Source organism: Mastigoproctus giganteus, chromosome 9 (genome assembly GCF_048544385.1).
Source record: "Mastigoproctus giganteus isolate SK-2022 chromosome 9, ASM4854438v1, whole genome shotgun sequence".
NCBI lineage: Eukaryota > Metazoa > Arthropoda > Arachnida > Uropygi > Thelyphonidae > Mastigoproctus > Mastigoproctus giganteus.
Window position 1 is genome coordinate 184,688,507 of NC_143583.1, and position 6,000 is coordinate 184,694,506.

The window sequence follows — 6,000 nt, forward strand, 5'->3', positions numbered from 1 at the left end:
GCTCTCCACAGAAATGGATTTTTGGAGACGTTCTGCAAGAACTTCTAGAAGAGACAGAAAATGGAAGTGAAAAAGAATATTATTGACACTTTTCTTTGAGTGTGGATGTTTAACATGGTATGGACATGTAAAACGGATGCAAGAAACCAGATATCCAAAGGCTATCCTGGAATGGATACCTCCTGGAAGAAGAAGAAGAAGAGGAAGACCTAGGACATGGATGGATGGAGTATAGGAGTTCATGACAGCCAGAGGCTTAAACTATTAAGTCACCCTGAACCGCACTTTATGGCGGGAAAAATTCCTACCAAAAAATAAATTGGTAATAAATTGGTAATAAATAAACTCCATTGTAAATGGAAACACTCCTCTTGAAGTAGTTTTTGTCCTAAGTTTAAGGTTTCGTTTTTGTTATACTTTTATGTCTCATTGTATTGCATAGCGATAATGTGATTTATAGAATGAAATACAGGAATTTTTCTAGTAGGGATAAGGAGGTGATTATCTCTTGTATAAGTTAATGGTCAGGCCACATCTTGAGTACTGCATACATGTCTGGAGGCCTCATTTTAGTATATGGAGCTGCTGGAACGAGTACAGAGAAGGGAAACAAGATTGGCGAGTGGAACAAAGGGGTGCTCTTATCAACAAAGGCTTCAGTTCTACAAATTGCAGCTTCTGAAGACTAGGCTTCTGCAAGGTGATCTGATTGAAGTGTTGAAGGCTTTGAATGGTTTGAGCAAGCTCAATGCTGCTGGGATTCATCCCCTTGCTCAGACCACACAAGAGGGGGCCGGGTTCAAATCGAGGATGGTTTCAGAATTTATGTGGAAGTTGACAGTTTAAATAAATTCAAGGTAGAACAAACTATTGGAGGGAACAAACAGAGGTGAAATGGGAGGTGCCTTTTTTTTTTTGGCTCTTGCTATATGATTGCTTTCTTGCATCATTTGCCACTGTTAATGCTAACTTTAGCTCAGTCCCTATTTGTTTGTTCACACCTATAGCATATTAAGAGATAGTACCTTTGAAATCTGCATGTGGGAAATATACCAAGGTGTCACCAGTGTGAAGGCTGAGGATCTGGTTGCAGCAAGAATGATTAGTCTTGGCCAAAATTCAGTGCACTTGTCGAACATATCAAACACGAACTTAGTGAGAATTTTACTTTGAAGTGGGCTTTGGCTATGGCTGTGGGAAGAATAGCCATTGTTAATATCAGAAACCCTTGAAAGGACAATCATTTGATTTGTTTACATCCAAACAAATATCCAAATTTAATTTGTTTGGATATTTGAGTGTCCTCGCAAAACACACTGGATACAGGAAAAATAATTTTATAGGATATATTCATATACAATCACTAATCTTAAAGTCAGGATGTGACTTTATGCATGGCTGGTTCTGGGGCGTTTTATTATTTTTTTTTTATGGGGGCTCAGTTGAAAGAATTAATTTTGGGCTAAATGGTTTTCTGGCCATGACAAGAGTTGCACATTTATTTGGATTTGGTGCTTTCAGTTGGGGGTCTGGGTGCACTACACCTATCGCCCCCACCCCACATAAGGACCAACCCATGTCCCAGTCACAATGTTCCCCCAAATAAATATTACTGTGATGAACTCTTCCCCCCTCCTCGTGGTGTCCACAGACACCACAGGGAAGCAGAGAGAACATCAACAAAAAATAATCAAATGTTTATAAGAGTCCAAGAAACTGGACATCTCCAGAAACCTACTAACATTAGAAATTAAAGATTATGTGACCAGAGACACACATAATTTTCAAGAGGATGAGCAACTATTTTCTTTTTAGTTTATTTCAATAGCAATTTTTACTTTTTGCTATGGTCAAAATTTTACCCTTACTTTTAAGGACTAATTCAATTGATTCACATTATGCAGTCTTTTAATTAATGAAAAATATAAACAACCACATTTCAGAGTAAAGAAATAGTCATACCATACTTTTATTACAATCTTTCTTGCTCACTTTATTTGCAATGAGTTATCAGAACGTGAAAGTGAGTGTGCTAATATTTACTTTCTAACAGAAGGGATTTTCATCACCAAAAGTCATATACTTCTCTTACTAGATGAAGTTAACTTCTTTTCAAATGATTTCTTTTTGCACAAAGTAGTGGTGTCCAATCTATTAAGGCAATGGAACATCCTAATAAAAATCTGAACATTTTTCATAATTACTTCAGGTACATAAATAATTACCATGGCAATTGGACTGTAACTAAGTAACTGCCAGAATTTATATGAATATAGAGGTAGTTCCCGACTTTACTAGTTAATTTGTTCCTAGAGCGCTGGTAAAGCGAGAATTTATTTCCCATAGACATGTTAAAAATAGGGGTTACGTTCTCAACAATGAAATTAGTTAGCTAATTAATTTGTTTAAACAATGGTTGATTTATCCAAAGAAATGAAAACGTAGCCTGCAAAATCAAATTATAATAATAAAGAAATTGACTTATAAATTTTAAAGAATGTTTACTCTTCACCTTCATCATTGCCTAAATGCACACTTGTTGGTTTGTTGCACAAGGAGTCGTATTCTTCAGAAATGCTTTAAGAGGCATTTGTGTCCAAGATAATCTTCTCTTTTCTTTATAAATTTCAATAGCAATGCATAAGCATTTTTTAACAGAATGCACAAATTGCAACTAACAAAATTTGCACGGAGTAACAAGTTTACGAAGCTTAAAAAAAAGAATGATGAGAAGATTCTGAAAATTTATTTATATTTTTTATACGATTGAAGATTTCAGTAAAGGGGAAACATTTCACCATAACGTAAAAAACCACATAATTTCGGCTATCGGTATTTTTGCAAATGCAATAAACATGGAATTTACTACCTGTTTATAATTGCTTGCAGTAACAGAAAAGCCCAATAAACTGGAAAGTGCAAATTGTTTTTGTTTTATGGTCATCATGAAATGTGCTTTAGAAAAATATCACAAAGCATTTCAAAATTGGTTCTTATAACAGAACATATGATGATGAAAGCGTAGTGCATTTTAATGATTTGAATTGGTAACTAATACAATATGCACTATAAACAATGACCTTTTAGAGAATTATATAGTGAAAATTTCCAACTTCCGAGGTCGTGGAATGAATTACCAAAAAAACAATGTGTTACTGGGTTCACATTACGATATTTTCACAATAGGATGGTGTCTCTGGAATGGATTAACATTGTAAAGCGGGGTACATTGTATTGTATAGCTATGTGCGTGATCTGAAATGCAGTATTTATGAATGTTTAATATTCATTTTTTGAAATTAATGTTCATATTTTCGATTTTTTGATACTTGGGAAAAAAAAAAAAAAAAAAACTTGTAAACCCGGGAACTCGTAAAGTGGGAACTGCCTGTATTTAATCTTTTACATTAAATTATACCATTGTAGTATAATCTGAGCACTGTCTAATGCCTTTATACCATAATCCAAACCCCATACCATAATCCAAAAGTTTTAAATATGTCCTTATTTGGAAAAAAAATTGGCCGCTGCTTTTTTAACATATAATCAATAAAAATAAAACATTTACGTACAAGATATAAACATTTTATTTCAGGGAAAGGTGCATTTTTTAAGAAAATTTAGACACTTCTGTTACTGAAGAAATGTAAAAAAATAATTCATGTATGACAGATAATGGATAAATGAAGTTATTCATTATTCTACTCCATGATGTTTAGAAATTATAATCTATATATACTTATCAACAAAAAGAATATTTTTTAAAAATTTGCTAATGAAACATTTGATGAATTCAAAATACAGTAGCTGCCTACATTATAACAAAATTACTTACACTGCTATTAAAATTAAGTCACTGTGATTCAAATTTTCCAGATGCAGTTCAACATGTTAGAAACCTTGCTATCCAATTGTAATTTAATCTGAGGGAAATCTGATATTTATGTTGATGTAAAATAGGCCATCTCCTTTAAACAGCTTTAAGTAACAAAATGTTTTCAGTCTTTATATCATTTTTAAAAATAAATTTTCTACAGAATTTCTTGACAGAAGTGTAGTGAGCAATCAACTGCTAGTAAAATTATACATTAAAATTCCATTACAAGAAATACTATCTAAAAAAATTGCACTATAATGAAAAAATTTCTATGTTCTGGATGATTAATTTATAATTAATTATTATAAATTAATTTATTCATAATATGTTGTTAAGTCTTGTGTGAATGACATGGTTTGATGACAAATTCAGAGTAACTTACAGTGCAGTAAATTATTTGCTAAATGCTCTTACATATAAAATGTTTGTTTAAAAAAATGTTCATAAAATGGTTTTAAAAGAAAAGGAAAAAAAACTCTATATGAAAATTGTGGCATGGCGTGGCGTGGTGTACAGGAATGAATAAACTAGTTTGGTTTCTTTAGTCATACCCGAATTTTAAGTATATATTTTATCATATCATTTTTTATCAATTTAAGTTGATATTTGAGTAAAATAATATGGAAACTAATATAGTTGGAAAAGGACGTTACAAGGTGGTTTTCCACGAAATCTAGTTTTCTATAATGACCACTCTTATACCATATGAATATTATGATAGTTTATTTGACTAATAACTAAATCCCTATACATTAACGTAATGTTTCAGGAACCTTGCCAGAACCCATCCTCAGATTACATGTAGGCTGTTATCAGCCTCCTGCTTGCTGAATGCCTCAATTTCGACTGCAAATTCGGAATTGCATTTGGCAAACAGGAGGCTGGCAACAGTCTATGTATGGGCTGAAGATGAGTTCTGGCAAGGAGGTTCCCGAAATGTTAACTTAACGTATAGGAATTTATACTGAAAGGACAGAATTCATGGGATACCTGCTTCCTGGGCAATGTGATGCTGTCACCCTTCTTGCTAGTGGACAAACCTACTGAAGTTATACACCTACATACCACTTGGCAGGGATATAGGTACACTGCATTCACATAAATGGTAATTCGATGTCAGTATGGATAAATGTCATGAGTTAACCGACTTTGAGAAGGATGATAGCGGGTGCCTGATGCATGGGTCACTCTATTGCGGAGGTGGCACAGAAATTGCACCATCCCCATTCAACAGTATCAAGAGTGTATCAGGAATATGCCATTTTCGGAATAACATCTCATCGTGGACAGAGCTGTGGGCGGAGAAAGATAGTGTGGACAGAGCTGTGGGCGGAGAAAGATAGTGGATGAATGTGGTCTCCTGGTCCGATGGGTCCTGTTTCATTGTTTCGAGCAGACAGTATGGTGTGCATTTGGCGGAAACCACATGAAGCTATGCACCCGTCGTGTCAACATGGACTTGTTCAGGCAGGTGGATGGCTGGTAATGGTCTGGGGCATGTTCAACTAGCACAAGTTGGGACCTCTGGTATGTCTAGATGCATCTCTGAATGGTCCAGTTTATGTGTCCATCCTTGCAGACCATCTGCATCCCTTCATGGTCATGCACCCACAGTGCAATGGATGCTTCCAGCAGGACAGTGTGCCTCCCCACAGAGCCGTGGTGACTAGAACATGGTTCAAAGAGCATTCTGCACATTTTCCCACCAGGGAATGGCCTCCCCATTCACCAGACATGAAAACTGTGGAGCATCTTTGGGATGCTGTGGAAATGTCAGTTCGAGCTTTGTATCCACCGCACAGGAATGCGATGGAATTATGGACAGCAGTGCAGCAAGCACGGATGAAAATACCTGTAGAATGCTTTCGTGAACTAGTGGACTCAATGCCCCACTGTGTGACTGCCCTTATCGGGAAAAAAGGTGGGTCTACCCATTACTCGGTAGGTATCCCATGATTTCTGTCCAATCAGTGTTACTAGCTAAATAAACTATCTTAATATTCACATGGTATAAAAGTGGTCATTACAGAAAATTTGATTTAAAAATGGGAAGTACTACTCCTGTATATTAGAAAAAGTGCAGCAGAACTTAACTGAACAAATTGCAGTTCTTTTAAAACAAT